Raw genomic sequence first — 19537 nt, 5'->3', positions numbered from 1 at the left:
TGCAGCAGAGAATCAAAGTTTCTGGCTCCCTCCAGACCCAGCAGCGACACTGCTCATTAGTGACCGAGCCTCAGAGGCGAGCGTGGCTTGGCGACTGATGAGCTGTGATGTCACCACTGTTCAGCACCACCAGGTCTTGTGAGAGCTGACAGCTCTGATTCTGTACTGCAACCACAGATAACTCCCGGGCATGTCTCACTAGTGATGAAGCCATTGAGTTACTGACATCACACGTGAGACATGACCAGGAGTGACCTACTGTTAGGGCTAATCTCACCGCCTCCGGTCCTGGGTCCGCTGCTGCCAGCACCTTTTTCACCGCCACCAGCCCTGGGTCCGCTGCTGCTAGCGCTATACTCACCGCCCCTGGGTCCGCATCCACCGCTGCTCCCGCTCTGCCTCTTCTCCCCGCTCCTCAGCGTGCAGCATCCCGGTGCATCCCTCCACTTCCTAGGCCACGGGCACAGGGTCATCGTGTATGCGCCTTAGGGCCAGGCACCGTGCTCCATCACAGCCCTTATCCCTCTGCGTGACCTGACCCGGCAGCACCCCCTGTCCAATGGGGGACAGCCACAGGGTATTTCAGGCCGCCCTCTCTTAGTGGAGGTGCCTGACTATTGTGTTCTTTACCTTTACTTAGGCCACCGCTTGCTACCGTTAACTACTTGTTACTTAACCCAGTGTGTCTCCCTCTGTGTCTTCCAGTGCCCTTTCCAGTCCTTCATCCTCCTGGTTTCCTGCTCCGTCTCTATCTCCGCATTCCTTCTACCTCCATACCCTCTCCACCTCGTGGTCTCCATCTCCCCAGCCTCACCCAGAGTTCTTCCCGGCTTCCCCGTCTCATCTCCATTCCTGTATGTCAACCTTAGCCGACCCCTGGTCCTGACAGCTGTGGTACTTGAGGTCCCTGAGCCTGCCCCCTAACAATCCCTGTATAGGGGTTGGTCCCATCTGGTGTGCTCGCTCAAGGAAGGGAGGTTCGGTACCACGGTCCAGTGGGTCCACTCTTGGAATTCGCCGCCTTCGGTGTAACAGAATAGCCAGGCCATGGACCCCGCTGGGGCCTCCGTTCAGAAAGAGCTAGTATTTTTACGTGAAAATCAGACCCTCATTATGTCTTTCATGAAGACAATGGATTCTCGTTTGTCGGCCTTACATGCCGCTGATCCCGGTAATGCCTACCAGTTAGCCAGTCTTCAGCAGAAGCTGGTCCAGCAGCACGATACCCAGGCCCATTTTTTGTCTTATATGGCTTCTGTGGATGACTGGCTGCTTTTCTTGCAGTCAGCCTCCTCGCAGACCTCGTCCAGTAACCCTGACTCTGCTTCCTCTCCTTCCCTCCAACTCGGTAAAATGCCCAGTATGGCGGCGACCCTAAGCTGTGCAGGTTTTTTTAAACCAATGTCAGTTACACTTTGAGCTATTACCCCAGCAGTACTCCACTGATCGGGCTAAGGTAGCATGTTGTCATGATCCCAGTGCAGGTTTTTGAGCTGCACGTCAGGGGTTAATTTCTGGAGCTCAGTGCAGGTTTTGACCTGCACACCTGGGGTTAATGATTGTGGCCTCTTTCTGGTTCTGGGAGAGCTTCTTAAACCCCTGGGAAGCTCCAATCCCTGCCAGTTATACTTTTGCCTTTGGCCGAGTGTGCTGACCTCTGTGTGCCTGTGCCTGTTCGTTGTTATAGCTTGTTTATATGGTTCTGACTCGGTTCTGTTTCCCGTTGTGAGTTTACCTGTTGATTCTGTACTGTGCTATCCTCTCTGTGTATGACTCATTGCCTGTGATCTGACTACTCTCTGCTCGCCCCTCTTGTACCTTGAAGCTATCGCTGTGTATGACTCATTGGCTACGTCCTGACTATCCTCTCTATCTATGCCCCTTGGTAACTTTGTCTCGCAGTTACCCTGCTAGGAGTTCTCTTGCAGCTCCTAGCTCTCTGGAGTTTAGACCACGCCCCTAGCAGTCACGTGCTTCAGGTCCTGCGGCTCTGAAGTACGCATCTACTCGGCTGCTGCCCACTCCACAGGTATCTTTGAGCACAGTTCGCTTTACTCAGGACATGCGCACTGGCTCAGTGAGCAAGTTCAGTGCGGTGTTTCTGACACATTTATTGTGTCCCACTTGGAGGGAGAGGCCCTCTCCTGGGTGAATCCCCTTTGGGAGCATGATGATCCCATTGTTTCCAGTATTCTGACCTTCATGGACACCTTCCGGAGGGTTTTTGATGAACCCGGGTGGCTGGCCTCCACCACAGAGTCCCTCTTTAACCTCCACCAGGGCACTCTCACGGTCAGACAATATGCGATCCACTTCAGCTCGTTGTCCTCTGAGCTAGGATGGAACAATGAGGCTTTGGTTGGGGCCTTTTGGAGAGGGCTTTCTGGCAAAATTAAAGATGAGTTTGCTGGGCGGGATACTCCAACCACCTTGGAGGAACTCATATCCTTAGCCACACGTTTTCAGGAGCGCACCCGAGAAGCCGCCAGAGAGAGGAGACCGTTCAGACCATCTTCTTCTCTTCCAAGCCACCCAGTCCACATCCTCTTGGGTCCTCCGACTGTTCCGCGCCAGAACTGATGATGGTGGATCGGGTTAAGATGGCAGAGCAACGTTGGAAAGAGTGACTAGCACAAGGCTTGTGCTTATATTGTGGTGGGGCATCCCATTTTCTGCGCTCGTATCCCAAGAGGCCGGGAAATTCCTCTGCCTATGCCAGGTAAGAGAGGCCTACCTTGGTATGTCTGATTCCTCTCCTCCCCTTACTCTTTCTGTTTTGTTGATCCTGGTCCAGAGACGTGGCTCAGAAGTGGCCTATGTGGATTCGGGCGCGGCAGGGAACTTTATTAGGCTCAAGGAGGTAAATAAGTATCGGATTCCCATGATCTCCCTGAAGACGCCACGTATGATCTCTTCTGTGGATGGTAAACCCCTGCAAGAGTCCTTCTCCATGGTTACTGAGGAAGTGGTTCTGCAAATCGGGGCTCTGCACCAGGAGAAGATTGCCTTATGTTTTACCCATCTTGTCGCATGCTCTGCTCCTCGGTCTTCCCTGGCTTAGGACACACGAGCCCGTTCTTGATTGGCGTTCAGGCGAGAGTCTTCATTGGGTGCATCCATGTCAAGAGAGGGTCTGTCTGGCCTGCCAGTTCCACTCTACCCTCTTTGGGTCCCGCAGGATTACCCGCCGCTTACTGATCATTCGCTGACTAGTTTGATAAGAAGGAGGCTGATAGTCATCCACCGCATCAGCCGTACGACTGCCCAATTGAGCTGCGACCCGGGAAAACCCCACTTAGGGGTCGAATCTACCCACTGTCTCCGGCCGAGACCTCGGCCATGTCAGAATACATCCGGGAGAACCTTTCTAAGGGGTTTATATGAAAATCTCCTTCTCCCGTGGGAGCCGGTTTCTTCTTCATAAAAAAGAAGGATGGCTCTCTTCGGCCGTGCATCGACTTCCGAGGATTGAATGACATTACAATCAAGAATAAGCACCCTCTGTCGCTCATTCCTGAGATCTTTGACCGCTTGAGAGGGGTTCGGGTCTTCTCTAAACTAGACCTACGTGGAGCCTACAACCTTATCCGCATTCGCTGCGGTGACGAGTGGAAGACTGCTTTTAATACCCGGGACGGGCATTACAAATATCTCGTCATGCCCTTCGGCCTCTGCAACGCCCCTGCAGTGTTTCAAGAATTTGTAAACGACATCTTATGGGACTTGCTATACTCCTGCATTGTGGTTCACCTAAACAACATCCTCATTTTTTCTCCGGACCTATCTTCCCATAGGAGAAGTGTTTGTCTGGTTCTGCAGCGTCTGCGGGAGAATCACCTCTACGCCAAGATTGAGAAGTGCGTCTTTGAGCAGTCTTCCTTACCCTTCTTGGGTTATATCGTCTCTGATTCTGGATTAAGGATGAATCCTGAGAAACTGTCCACGATCCTCCAATGGCCACGTCTGGTAGGTGTTAAGGCTATCTAGCACTTCTTCGGTTTTGCCAACTATTACCGACAGTTTATTCCGCATTTTTCGTCAGTAACCAAGCCAATCTCGTATGTTACTCGGAAGGGAGTCAACTCCACGATCTGGTCCCCGGAGGCTGAAGATGCCTTTTTAAGCCTGACACAGGCTTTTGCGGCCGCTCCTGTCTTACACCATCCCGAGGCTAACAAGCCATTTGTCATCGAGGTGGAAGCGTCTTCCACAGGAGCCAGCACTGTACTTTCCCAGAGGTCCTCTTCTGGCCGGTTGCTCACCTGCTGATTCTTCTCCAAGGCATTTTCTCCTGCGGAGTGTAACTATTCTATTGGGGATCGCGAATTGCTGGCCATCAAGTTAGCTTTGGAGGAATGGTACTACCTACTAGAAGGGGCTATCCATCCTCTTACCATTTTCACTGACCACAAGAATCTGGCTTACATCCAGTCAGCTCAGAGACTCAACCCCCGGCAAGTCAGATGGTCCCTGTGCTTTGGTCACTTTGACTTTGAGCTGCATTTTCGCACCGGGCATAAGAATGTTAAGGTGGATGCGTTATCCCGGTCCTTTCAGCCCCCAAACTTGATGGAGGGGCCTTCGCATATCATTGATCCAGCCAAGATCATCACGGTGGCTCCTGTGAAACTGTTTACTCCGCCTACGGGCAAGACCTTAGTTCCTAAAGCAGATAGGAAGGAGGTTTTACCTTGGGGACACTTCTCTAATATTTCTGGACTATCAGGGTTAAAAAGACTATAGACCTCATTTCTCGATTCTACTGGTGGCCCTCCCTTCGCCAAGATGTTACTGACTTCACTGCTTCTTGTCCCTCCTGTGCCAAAGTCAAGGTCCCCAGACGGTTACCTTTGGGGCTTCTGCTTCCTCTACCAGTTCCATCGACTCCGTGGCAACACATAGCTCTGGATTTCATCACGGATCTGCCTCGCTTTTCTGGTTGCAAAACTATTCTGGTGGTAGTGGACCGGTACTCCAAAATGGCTCACTTTGTTCCATTACAAGGGCTACCCTCTGCTCAAGAATTAGCAAAAATCTTCATTCACTACATCCTCCGACTTCACGGATTTCAACAACATATTGTCTTGGATCGTGGAGTTCAGTTTATTTCTCGGTTTTGGAGGGTGTTATGTAAACTTTTGGATGTAAAGTTAGATTTCTCCTCTGCATACCACCCTCAAACCAATGGCCAAGTGGAGTGGGTTAATCAAGTGTTGGCGTCCTACCTACATCTTTTCTCCAACTCACATCAAGATGATTGGGTCTGCCTTCTTCCCTGGGCAAAAAACAAAAATAGAAAGCGCACATAGGGTGTATCGTCTATTTAAAACCGCAGTAGTACGCCCAATTTGTTAGACTCACCTGCTAAAGTTGTGCGAGTCACAACAAACTTGGAATCACTCAAGAATATCCGGTCGTCGCTGGTATCCCGCTAATGATAGGGAAATCCAAAGGAGTAAAAAGAGCCGGACTTTCAAAACCGCGCTGACCAACCAGAAACACCTTCCGTGATAGATATCATAAAAAACCCTGATGAAGTGGCTGGTTTAAGCCATGAAACGCGTAGGCTTATTAAAGAAGTTTTTTACGATATCTATCACGGAAGGTGTGTTTCTGGTCAGCGCGGTTTTGAAAGCCCGACTTTTTTTACTCCTTTGGATTTTCATCCCTGGGCACAATTTGCCTATCATAACCATCCAAACGAGTCCTCAGCCAAGTCTCCGTTTTTTGTTGTATTTGGGATGCATCCTGGTATTCCTCTACCAGTTTCTGCTACCTCCGGGGTGCCTGCAGCACTTAAATAAGTGTACGTCATGGGAATGCCATGGATTACTTCAGAGCTGCGGGAATTTTTTTTAATAAATTGGTGTATGAGGGAGTGTTTATTGTTTTTATTTCTTTCCTTATTTTATGTCTTTCAGGTTCCCATTTTGGACTACTTCGGTGAACTGTCGGATCTTCATTTTTTTTGTTTTTTTTAATAAACTGGTGAACGAGGTGTGGGAGTGTTTTTTAAAATAAAGATTTGTGTGTTTTTTCTTTTAACTTACTGGGTTAATAATGGTGGTGTCTGATAGATGCCTCTCCCTTGGTATCCCATGAGCTTGATGCGAGCTGACATTACAAAGCTGACATCAACCCTATAAATCTTTACCCCGATTTCCACCGTAGCAGTGCAATTGGGAAGAATCAGGCCAAGTGACAGAATTGGTGCATCTTATGTGATGCGCCAATTCTGGGGCAGCTGCGGGCTTGTATTTTTAGGCTGGGAAGGGCCCAATAACCAGAGAGCTTCCCAGCCTGATATTATAAGCCCACAGCTATCTGCTTTACCTTGGCTGGTTATGAAAAATAGACCCTGTTATGAATGAGTCACCGAGGAGGAAAAACAAAAAGAAAGCTAAGCACAGAAAACCGGAGAGGTTGGTAACTAGCAGATTGCAGACCCCTGATCCTATCCACAACAACTAGCAGTAGCCGTGGAGCGTGCCTACGGTGGTCCTAGACGCCTCGTCACAGCCGGAGAACTAAATAAGCCTAAAGAAAGAAAGGGAAAATCTAAACTGCCCCAGAGCAGACCCCAAAGCAATAGACAGCCCCCAACATGTATTGTCGGTGAAAACAAGATGAAAACACAGACACAGGAAGAAAGATAGGCTGAGCAAACGATGGGGCCCTCGCTAACTAGAAAGGACAGGAAAGAAAAGCTGCTGTCTGCAATCACGCAAAAACCCTGCCAAAAAGAATGTCCAACACGTCTGATAGAAAAAGGCCCTGAAGTCGCTAGACTTCAAATCACTATATCAGCACTCAGGTATATTCTGAAGACAGAGCAAAAGAGATAAACTGAACAGAGACAAAAATGGGGATTCAGCCCAGTTCCAGCCAGGGCTGGCTGAACACAAAAACTAAGTAAACCAGACAAAAACTCATATGAACAATAGCAGAGAAAACTTAGCTTTAGGAAGGCAGGAACCAAACTGGAAACCAGGAGCCACAGTCAGGAAAAATCACCAGCAAGAAACTAGGGAGTCAGCTGCCTTAAATCCAATCAGAAACTCCTGATGTCCAATCGCAGTCCTCTTCCTCAGGTGGCCAGTCTCTGCCATTTAGATCAGCTTCATTACCTCCCTTCACCATCAGAGGGAGTCCAGATAGAGAACTCACTACTCCTCTGTCAGCACAGCCAGCTCCATAACCCTCACCAGAAGCCAGAGGCAAACCCGAAAATGAGCTCACAACAAGACCCCATGTAATTTTTAAAAATTTATTCATTTATTTAATTTGATAAAAAAGGCTAAAAATTCCCTTTAGTGCCACATGAAAAGCATTGAGGATTGAAAGTTTATTATATGTAGCAAGATTGTGAAATTATATGTTTACAGGATATCTATATATACTCATTCTATTTAGCAATTCTGTCTATTCATTACATACATTGTATTGATTCTATCTGTTTATCTCTTGTAAGGTGGTTGCCGGACACACAGTGGATGGGAGAATTGAATCACAGCGGTGCATGTCCTCTGTGATATAAACCTGGAGTAATTCTCTAGTACACATAGTACTAAGAGGGGTTAATCGGCCATGTTAGAGCCTGGTCTTGTTGTGAGCAGCTGAAGAGTTAGGGTGGGACAGTTGCGCACCATATCTTCACCCCTGGGTTTGGTTCACATTTTTAAATGGGACCTGTTTATCTAACACAGAGTTCTGTATGTGGAGGTGAGCAGACCTCCAGGATGGTGTGTCTTTGCTAATAAACTAAAAAGCTGTAATCTAACCCAACATGGCAAACCAGCACTATTGTATGGACTTTTAGCTTTGCTTCACTTTTTGCCAGACAATGGCTGTATTTAGGTTTTGCTGTGATGTGGTTTGAGGACTGAAATAAAACTGCCTGACTTTCAAATAGAATCGGTTCCTCAGATCAGGTATTGCTCAGGTGATAATTGCTTTACCTGTGCAATACAAAGTAAATCCTGAAAACATGATCTGTTGGTGGGCCTTGAGGACTGGAGTTGGGGAACCCTGCCTCAGATCACTCCCGAGTAGCACACTCTATATATAAGATTACTTTATTAGCTTGAAAAGTAGCCTTAATTTATACAGAGAATTAAACTATGTAAAAGATGATGATAAAAATGCATTACATACGGATTGCATACGCATGCCATACGTGTACTAGGTGAGAAAAATTGCATCGAACTCGCATGACATTTGTCCTACTTTTCTGGAACAACATCGGACCGATTTTTTTATAAGTCAGCGTGAAGTTTGTCACCCACAAAACATATATTAAACCTCTTATCCAATCATATAGGGAACTTAGCCACTATCAAAAAATCATGTCTATAGTGTAGATTTCACTACTTTACTTTACATAAAAAGCATATCAGTAATTTGAGTTTTGGGGGCGACACACTCACTTTAACAACTGTATACATTGATTCATTGTTCATTATTCTCACAATTAATTGCTTAGTAATCAGTATTTTACAAGCACTCTTTGCCGATTAAAAATGCCTTTTCATTTTTATCACAGCAATTTATATTTTGCTAAATCATACCAAATTGATCTGTTCTAAAATGAGATTTCTCTCAATTCCATGCTAATTATTATAAAGTTATATTGTCTATCATGTTTCTATGGTAACCATGTTGGACTCAGTGCTTAAATATGTCCAATTCTGTTTCTTTTTTTGCTTCTTCACATTCTTTGACCCTTAGCTTTATTGTTATATGCTCTTACAAACGCACTTGTAAATCTTTCACACCAAGCTTTTAACTAATGTTCTGTTCTCTTTGATACATACAAAGCGAAACTTAAATATCAGAAACAAACTACAAACAATAAACATCAGTTTCTTTGTATTCGTGTGTGTTCGGTGTGTATTTTTTATGCATAATATAAGTTCAGTTTTCAATTTATATTTATCATGCCTCTTAATGAATCAGGCGTTACTGATAAAAACCATTCGCCTGGGTGTTGCTAGGGTGAGAAAAGATCAGAGGCCCAAGCCCAAAGAAATCTGCTTTGTCAACCTTTTCCAAAAAATAAAAATGTGTGTTTATATACAGCGGGTAAAAAAATTTGTTGAACACGTCTCTAATTTTCTAAGTAAATATATTTATAAAAGTGTTCAATACTTTCCATTATTACACATAATTTATGGATAGCTATGGTTTGATTTATTTGCCAGTGTGGATTGGATGGGTTGTTACCGATATCTGGTGGGAATTTCATGAAAAGCCCCTCCTATCGTATAGTTTAGGGGCTCATGGAATCATACTGCTCCCCCTCGCTCTTACTCTTCATTTTGCTATATCTCGAATAGAAATATCAGAACAAAAATTATCACACAGCGGTGACTATAGGCCTCAGGGCCTTTTGTAAAATTGTCAAGGGCAACAGATTTACTCCAATACATGAATGCAAACCGAAGAGGACAAGGAGTACAATGAAATCCGTTTAAAAATTACAAAAATATTTTATTAAATTATAGTAGCATCATAACATCATGATTAAAATAATTACAAAACGTATATGGACAAAAGGATTAAAGGATGAAGGACTCGAACAATGAAAATTATAAGCAGGGTAATGCAGTCCTTAACCGATGTACAGTATTTAAAAACCTGATCGTGTATAGTACCTATATGAGCAGGATTCAGACAGGTAATGTCCGATGTGGACATGCTGTAGAAGAGGGTTTTTATGTGCATGACTCACAAGGGAGGAGTGGAAACCTCCCTAATCTTGCAAAAACAAGAAACCAATTGAATACAAACACATGGGCCATGTACACAGTGAACAAGTCTGTAGGACAGTCTTCACACCACCAGATGACTGAAACACAGACAAATACAGTAAAAAAAAGTATAAAAATACTCTGCTATAAAAAAGTAACAGTAAATAGTAACTGCTAGTAAAAAGATAACTAAACAGGGTATTTGGTTCATACTTTTTTGCAAAAAATGCATACTAAGCCGCTCTACCAAATGTCAAGGTTTTTATACGTTTGTTTTACTGTGTTTTTCTGTGTGTAAGTGTGAAACCAGCATAAATTAGAATAATTAAGGAAAACACCTGCAACGGCTTCCTAAGCTTTTAAAAAGGTCCCTCAGTCTGTTTCCGTAGGTTCCACAATCATGGGGAAGACTGCTGACTTGACAGATGTCCAGAAGGCAGTCATTGCCACACTCCACAAGGAGGGTAAGCCACAAAAGGTTGAAATCCAGCACGGAAAGAGAAGAAATGCGGCACTCACCAATATTGGACCTGTGGAAGAGTTTGTGACACGAAACGGCCGTCGGCTGTCTTTGTTCCCCGCATGCCTCTATTGACCTGCTCGAAAAACCATTGTCCTCACCGATCATGGTAAAATAAAGGACTTTGGTTACACAGCAATCTGGTGAGTGCCGCATTTCTTTTCTTTCCCTGCTGGATTTCAACGATGTTTATTTCATGCTGAGCACCAGTTACCGATTGCATATTTTTACCGTTATTTAGTCAGCTAAGAAGGTGCGTGATCGGGACATAGTTAAACGAGGAGCACCTGAGTGCTGTTCCCTTTCTATCTTACATTTGCAGCTAAGCCACAAAAGGTCTTTGCTAAATAAGCTGGCTGTTCAGAGTACTGTACCCACGTGTAATATTGCCACCATTTTTATTATTAAATATGTACCGTATATTGATTTGCTTCACTTTCTGTGAGAAAAATACATTGGCTCATGAAGTGCCCCTCTTTTTCTGAGGTTGTCCCTGTTTACTATATGTAATCTATAATATAACTCTGGATGCGTCCTTCTGTCTGAAGTATGACAGAAGGACAGATGGACACATCCAGCGTTAATAGACCGGGAGGAGCACAAGGCTGGAGGAGGAGCGTGTCGCCGGAGATTGTGGTATGGGTAGGCTGAGACCGCATACTGCAATCTCTGGCACCTTGAGAACATACTGTGATCTCTGGTGAGGCTGGTTGTGCAGTGTGGCTCTGGAGTCAGCACCTACGCATAGAGCAATCTCCGGTGCCCTTTTATTGAAGACAAATTTGCACACAGTGCCTTCAACAAAAAGGTGCTGGATAGCGTGGTATGCAAATGCCCTGACTCCAGTGCCATTTTATTTAAATATTTCACACAGAGGACGTGCTGAAGGGGAGTGGGGTAAAGTTGAGAAGAAGTGTTTTTTATATGCATATATGGAACAGCAGCACAGGCAGGATGGGGAGCATATAATAGGATGGGGACCATATAATAGGAATGGGGACCATATAAGAGGATGGGGGATCAGGCCAGGGGAGCTGTTACCAGGACTAGCTACTGAACCCGTTCTACTCCTAGGTGGCGAGCTATTTTATGCTATGTTAAAGAAAACCTCTCCCCTGAAATAACATTGTTAACCTGCAGATATGCAGTTAATCTGCAGGTTAACAGTGTTATTATGCTGCCTGGCACCTGCATGCAGCCAAATGTGTAAGGGAGTGAGATATATTGTCTTTCTTGCTACCTTTCCTCAGATTGCCCCTTTAAATGTTAATATGTACAGATTGCTAATGGATAATGCTTAAGATAAATATCTGCATAATTAAGGAAAACACCTGCAACGGCTTCCTAAGCTTTTAAAAAGGTCCCTCAGTCTGTTTCCGTAGGTTCCACAATCATGGGGAAGACTGCTACCTTTCCTCAGATTGCCCCTTTAAATGTTAATATGTACAGATTGCTAATGGATAATGCTTAAGATAAATATCTGCAGTACTGCTACATAGAAATATGTATTATCTTTTATGGTATTGCCACATGTATGTGTTACCATTTTTGTAGAAAGCGGTAATATATTGTCTTGTGTTCCTGTGTTATATTATTGCATAATATAATGTGTCTGTTGTGCATGTACAGTTAGGGTAAGTTAGTGCATCCTTTTGGGGACATTAGAAGAGGGCACTTTAGTTTATAGTTCCTACAGATACTGGTAAGTGTAGTTCTGTTGCGGGCCACTAGATGGGGGCATGCTAGTCAGCCTGATAGGTATAGCTGGTCGGATGTTTATAGAGGGTTAATTGTAGGAGGGGCTGCTGGGTAGTAAGAGGAAAGTTTGCTAGGAAATTAGTTCAGACGGGGCCAGAGTGCCCTAGTGTCCACATGGGCTATAGGCCCGTAGAGCTTGGCAGTCCCGTAATGTTTAAGCACTGCAACCCACATTACCCACGGCCACTGTGTCATAACCAAAAAAATGTCCAAGAACATACTAATGCAATTATAAAGGAACCTTCACCATAAAGGAGTTCCCAGCATGCATAAAGTATAGGGGCGTGTATATCTACATGAACCAAGAAAGTGGATACATAGTATCCTAGCACACCATTTACAGAGAGAAAAGGTCTTAAAAAAAGTAATACATTTTACTAATTTACAATTTACATAAATTCATAAAATGAATTCAAAAGAGTACAAAGTTGAGAGTAAGGACTTTATGCCCGAGTAAAAAAACACACAAACAGAATTAGGGGAAGGTACAGGTTGTGGGAATGTGCAGTAAATACATCAGCAAGAAGCCATAAATCCATCAAGACCCATAATGGTCTTTAAAGTGCAAAGTGCAATGAGAGAAAAAAACCCTTAGCGCTGACGGTCTCTTAATATTAGCACATACCCATTCAAGTCGCCTGTCCACAAAATACCTGTAGTTCTGACGCGCGTTTTGCATTTTTAGCCTTCTCAAGGAAGCTTGGCAGTCCTGTAATGTTTAAGCACTGCAACCCACATTACCCACAGCCACTGTGTCATAGCAGTGGGCCAGTGCAGGAAAGGAAGTATATGGCGTCTTATCGCCTGGGCAGATTCTTTTAGGGCAGGAATCGGTTGGACAGCTGAGATGAAGGAAGTTGGATCTTTGACAAGATTGGTACAGACCGGCCGGATGCTTTACCAGAGGCAACCAAACTTGATGACTGATGATTTCGAGTCTCGGGTGAAACAGGCAGAAGGAATTGTCATCATGGCGAGGTCAGGCCAGAAAGGAACTGGTGAGCCGTCTAGGACAGTTCGGTCCGGGCTTGTACTGCACAGAAGTGACAGCCAGAAAGGAAAAGATGAGGAAACCAGTAAATGTCTTGATGTACCAACTGTGGATGTAACGTGTGAAGTACTCAGTAAAGAAAGTGTTAAAGTTAACTTGGACTGTGTCTCCATTGCTGGGGTCACCTGGAAGAGGGACCGTTGTCGCCAGGGAAGTGCCCAGAGGAAGCTCAATCTGGAGATACAGGTATGCAGAAGAGAAGAGTACAGTTTTCTGTAGGGGAAGGACTGAACATACAGTTGTGGCCAAAAGTATTGACACCCCTGCAATTTTGTCAGATAATACTCAGTTTCTTCCTGAAAATGATTGCAAACACAAATTCTTTGGTATTATTATCTTAATTTAATTTGTCTTAAATGAAAAAACACAAAAGAGAATGAAGCAAAAAGCAAAACATTGATCATTTCACACAAAACTCCAAAAATGGGCCAGACAATAGTATTGGCACCCTCAGCCTAATACTTGGTTGCACAACCTTTAGCCAAAATAACTGCGACCAACCGCTTTCAGTAACCATCAATGAGTTTCTTACAATGCTCTGCTGGAATTTTAGACCATTCTTCTTTGGCAAACTGCTCCAGGTCCCTGATATTAGAAGGGTGCCTTCTCCAAACTGCCATCTTTAGTTCTCTCCACAGGTATTCTATGGGATTCAGGTCTGGACTCATTGCTGGCCACCTTAGAAGTCCCCAGTGCTTTCTCTCAAACCATTTTCTAGTGCTTTTTGAAGTGTGTTTTGGGTCATTGTCCTGCTGGAAGACCCATGACCTCTGAGGGAGACCCAGCTTTCTCACACTGGGCCCTACATTATGCTGCAAAATTTGTTGGTAGTCTTCAGACATCATAGTGCCAGAGGCAGCAAAGCAACCCCAAAACATCAGGGAACCTCCGCCATGTTTGACTGTAGGGACCGTGTTTTTTTTCTTTGAATGCCTCTTTTTTTCTCCTGTAAACTCTATGTTGATTCCTTTGCCCAAAAAGCTCTACTTTTGTCTCATCTGACAGAGAACATTCTTCCAAAACGTTTTAGGCTTTTTGTTTGGCAAACTCCAGCCTGGCTTTTTTTATGTCTCGGGGTAAGAAGTGGGGTCTTCCTGGGTCTCCTACCATACAGTCCCTTTTCATTCAGACGCCGACGAATAGTACGGGTTGACACTGTTGTACCCTCAGACTGCAGGGCAGCTTGAACTTGTTTGGATGTTAGTCGAGGTTCTTTACCCAACATCCGCACAATCTTGTGTTGAAATCTCTTGTCAATTTTTCTTTTCCGCCCACATCTAGGGAGGTTAGCCACAGTGCCATGGGCTTTAAACTTCTTGATAACACTGCGCACGGTAGACACAGGAACATTCAGGTCTTTGGAGATGGACTTGTAGCCTTGAGATTGCTCATGCTTCCTCACAATTTGGTTTCTCAAGTCCTCAGACAGTTCTTTGGTCTTCTTTCTTTTCTCCATGCTCAATGTGGTACACACAAGGACACAGCACAGAGGTTGAATCAACTTTAATCCATGTCAACTGGCTGAAAGTGTGATTTAGTTATTGCCAACACCTGTTAGGTGCCACAGGTAAGTTACAGGTGCTGTTAATTACACAAATTAGAGAAGCATCACATGCCAATACTTTGGTCCACCCTCTCTTTAATGTTTGGTGTGGAATTATATCCAATTTGGCTTTAGGACAATTCTTTTTGTGTTTTTTCATTTAAGACAAATTAAATGAAGATAATAATACCAAAGAATTTGTGTTTTCAATCATTTTCAGGAAGAAACTGAGTATTATCTTACAAAATTGCAGGGGTGTCAATACTTTTGGCCACAACTGTAGATGTTGCAGTTATTCGGGTCACAACTACAGTCCTGTCCCTCCCTTACAAATGCAGCAGGGAGAAAATTAACTTTATTCTTCCCGACTGCATTCGGTTTCAATCCTGGGGTCGGGTGGCGGTGCAGGTTCATTCACTGCTCTTACGGTGAACTGCGGTGTACTCACTGAGCTCAGCGCTGCACCATGAGACCTTTTCTTACAGTGCTAGTGGTGATCTCAGAGTTCACAACAATTTATTGGCCTCACAGCAGCTCTTTCTTCCATGGTTTTCAGCCTTAATGGTCACATCTTGGCAAAGACATGGATTACAGAATGGAACAGTATGTCGGACATGTGAGGGAAAGGCTTTCTTTTTATTTTCTGGGGGTAATAACTATGTTACTATGTTACTTTTTTACATTAAATGAGGGCTTCAATGGAATGGGCGTAGGAGAGTATAACTTTGCTTTTATTTTTAAATAAAAAAGTAAAATGGCGTGTATTTCTACTTCAAATAAAGGCCTTTATTCATGCTGTATGTTTATTTACAATAGGACTATGGTGTTAGTAATGGAGAGGCGTTTCATAGACACCTCTCCATTTCTAAGCCATGGGTTTGATGTCACCTGACGATACAAAAGATTACATCAATCCCACAAATATTAACCCAACTTGCCACCGCCACAAGGCAGTTGGAAAGAGCCAAATTTGGCGCATCTAATAGTTGCACCTTTTCTTGGGAGGCTAATATTTTTTGTCTGGGGGCCAATATCCAAGGCCCCTTAACAGCCTGAGAATATCATCCCACAGCTGTATGATTTAGCTTGGCTGGTTGTCAAAAATGAGGGGGACCCCACGCTGTTTTTTTTGTAATTCATTTTTTTTTTTTTTTTTAACGGCGTGGGGACCCCTCTATTCTTGATATTCAGCCATGATAAAGCTGACAGCTGAGGGGAATAGAGGTGAACGAGTCGTCGTGTGCAGCAGCGAAGGCAGGATTTCAGAGGTAGAAGAAACACTGAAGATGATTCAGTCTCGGAAAGGAGTGATCGGGACCATCATAGTGAATGCGGAAGGCATCCCCATAACTTCACCACAGTGCAGTATGCCTGGCTCCTCCATCAGCTCTCCATGAAAGCTAGGAACCCCGTACCTGATATCGACCCTCAAAATGATTCAAAACATTCCTCAGGATCTGTTCCAAGAAGCACGAAATAATGGTCACTCCAGAAAAAGACTATTTGCTTATCATTATCCAGAATCCATCAGACTGACTGTACGACACCAGTGATCTAGTTGACTTATACCCCGGGACATGTTTTATTAGTGTTTTGTTTTTATGAAGCTGCAAACTGACAGGAAGGGAAAAGCTAGAAATGTTTTGTAGTGCACCCAGATTACACTCTGCCTCCATGCACCTGGGTTTTCATGGGGCAGATGTGCAGATTTTTTTTTTGGAAGGTGTGAAGTCTCTCTAAAGATATTAATACAATTTGCTAATTGCATCTATCTGGGAAAAACATCATCCTGGACAATATAATATTTTATTATAATGTGAGGGCGAAGTGTTATCTGGTTTATTGGACTTAATATAATAAACTATTATTTGCAGTGAAAAAAAATAGAGGGGAGCCCACACAATTTTTATTTATTTATAGCTCAGGCCACATTCACACGTTCAGTATTTGGTCAGTATTTTACATCAGTATATTATTATAAACACATCACATTATAATTACACTGGTTGCATGCATGGCACAGGTCATGTGACCAGTAACTGACCAATGATGTGTCACTGTATGTGCCATAGGTATATGCATTAGGTTGAACATAATGATAGCTTTACTCTTTCTGGACATAACATTTTGCTCCTTTTTCCTTAGGCCTCTTTCACACTTCAGTTTTTTGCATCAGTCAAAATCCGCCAAAAGGACGGATGCTGGATCCGTTTTAGAACTGATGACAACGGATGCCACCCATCCGTTTTTTTGACGGATCCGACAAATGAAGAATTTTAAAGGAATCGCAGCCTGGGAGAGAGGGAGAGAGGGAGAGAGAGAGAGAGAGAGAGAGGGAGAGGGAGAGGGAGAGAGAGAGAAAGAATTTCGGGGTTAAATGAATGTCTGGAGGATCCGCCAGAGAAAAAAAACGTTGCAAGCTCCGTTTTGAAATCTTTGAGGATGGTGACGGACAGCAACTTTTGGCGGATCCTCAAAAAAAACGGATGCAACGGACGGCAATTCGTCACAATCCGCCATTAATGGAAGTCAATGGGGAAAAAAACGGATCCTCAAAAGAAAATTGAGGATCCGTTTTTTTTCAAAACCTGGCGGATTGTGACTGATTGCAAAAAACTGAAGTGTGAAAGAGGCCTTAGATACAAACAAGTTTTTGCAATGTTATTTATAAAATTAAAGTTTGCTTTCTAACGCCGAGAAGCATATTGCAGAAGCTTCTTCTATAGATTATATAAACGCAAAACAAGTTTGATTAGTACATTGAAAGAATAATTATGAATATACTCAAAAATAATGTATGCAGTTTTTGCTGTTTTGCCATAAGCTGCAGAGATATTCAAGGAAGTGGTTGTATTAAAGAAACCCTCCAATGAACATTTTTATTCTCTTAATATGATGCAGCCATCATATTATATAGCATTGTGTACTTACAATTGCACATTTTGCCTTTCTACCCAGCTAATTCTTCTCTTTCCTCTGCTCTATGTAGAAAATGGAAGTCTCGCGTTCCTGCATTTATCATTCCCTTCTTCACCTACAAACCAGCTGCTCCTGCCTTCCCCTGCCATGGACTTTTCCAGTGATTATGACTGGTACAGGAAAATTGACCTCCTGTTTCTACATAGAAAAGAAGGATTCAGCTAGTCTGCTTTTAATTGCGTGATGTCATAGTCCTAATGGAAAAAAGCATTAGCTGGTAGAAAGGCAAAATGAGCATTTGTATGTACACAAAGGTATATAACATGATGATTGCAATATATTAAAAAAATTGATGGCAGGGCGGGTGAGTCCCTGCTCAGCGGAGGCTGTACGCCGGCGCTGTCAGGATCCTGATAACAAGAAGAGCAAAACCTGACTACTTTTCTACATGTCCTCTTTAAGTGGAATAAAACTGCATCATTAGAAACTGCCCACAATACTTTACTATATATCAGCAGTTCAAGACAATATTTAAAGAAATATATATGTAATGTATCAGATATTGAAGGGCACGACGGACCAACTTGGAGTCGACAATTCGTTCCACCTCGTACTCCGACTGCCCGTCTACCAAAGCCAGTGTTGGAGAAGCTGATAATCCCTCCCCAGCGGACCTCACAGGTTTCAAAAGGGCCTTATGAAAAACATTTGGGATCCGCAGAGATGGCGGGAGACGCAACCGAAAAGCCACCGGGTTAACTGCCTCGGTAATTTCATAAGGACCGATAAACTTGGGTCCAAGCTTCGCAGAGGGGACCTTAAGTCTTATTTTCTTGGTGAACAACCATACCTTATCCCCAATCTGCAATACCGGTCCCACGGATCGTTTTTGTCCGCAAAAATTTTTAACTTGTCCTGGGCCTTCGTAATATTACTCTGGACCTCTCGCCATACCTCCCCCAACCGCTGGATCGTCTCATCTGCCCCAGGACACCCAGAATTCAAACGGGAAAATTCTCCAAAATGAGGATGAAACCCATAATTGCAAAAAAAGGAGATGTACCCGTAGACTGGTTAACACGGTTGTTAAATGCAAACTCAGCCACCGGTAACACAGAACACCAATCATCTTGTCGGTCTGGAGTCAAGCAACGCAGAATTTGCTCCAGAGACTGATTGGTCCGCTCGGTCTGCCCATTAGTCTCTGGATGATAAGCGGATGAAAAGGACAGACCAATACCCAACCTTTCACAAAAAGCCCTCCAAAATCTGGAAACAAACTGCACTCCTCTATCAGACACCACATTCAAGGGTACCCCATGCAACCGCACCACATGCTCAACAAACAATCTGGACAATGTTTCCGCATTAGGTAGAGCTGCAAAAAGGTACAAAATGTGCCTGCTTACTAAACCTGTCCACCACAACCCAGATGACGGTATTACCCTTGGAGGGGGGGAAGGTTGGTGATGAAATCCATGGACAAATGCATCCATGGTCTCTCAGGAATTGGCAGTGGTACCAATTCCCCAGCCGGCCGGTTATGGGGGGTTTTTGCACGGGCACAAACATCACAAGCAGACACATATTCCCCAAGATCAGAGGCTAAAGCAGACCACCAGAATACTCTAGAAATGGCCTTCTGGGTAGCTGAGATCCCTGGATGTCCACCCAGAACTGAGTCATGGAACTCCCGGAGGACCTTAAGGCAAAGCTGAGCTGGCACAAAAAGTTTGTCCACCGGCTTAGCTGGCGGTGCAAGAGACTGGGCTTCCCGAATCTCTCGTTCCAACATATTAGAAATACCTGCCACCACCACCCCAGGCTGAAGAATGGAGGATGGAGGTTCCGGGGGGGACACCGGATCTAGACTGCGTGACAAGGTATCTGCTCTGACATTTTTAGATCTTGGCCGAAAAGTGATCGAGAAGTTGAATTGGGAAAAAAAAGTGACCATCTAGCCTGTCTAGGAGTCAACCTCTTAGCTGACTCAATAT

The 19537-nt window shown here is 44.2% G+C and overlaps 1 pseudogene; it reads left to right on the top strand.

Annotated features, from left to right (window-relative positions):
• The first annotated feature begins 15814 nt into the window (after positions 1-15814).
• LOC141087588 (dynein light chain roadblock-type 2 pseudogene) lies at positions 15815-16157 on the top strand (annotated as a pseudogene).
• Positions 16158-19537: the final 3380 nt, after the last annotated feature.

This window comes from Dendrobates tinctorius, unplaced genomic scaffold (assembly GCF_039654945.1).
Source record: "Dendrobates tinctorius isolate UK_male_01 unplaced genomic scaffold, ASM3965494v1 ptg000035l, whole genome shotgun sequence".
Lineage (NCBI taxonomy): Eukaryota > Metazoa > Chordata > Amphibia > Anura > Dendrobatidae > Dendrobates > Dendrobates tinctorius.
Note: the sequence above shows the minus strand (reverse complement) of the source record. Positions and strands in the feature narration are given on the sequence as shown.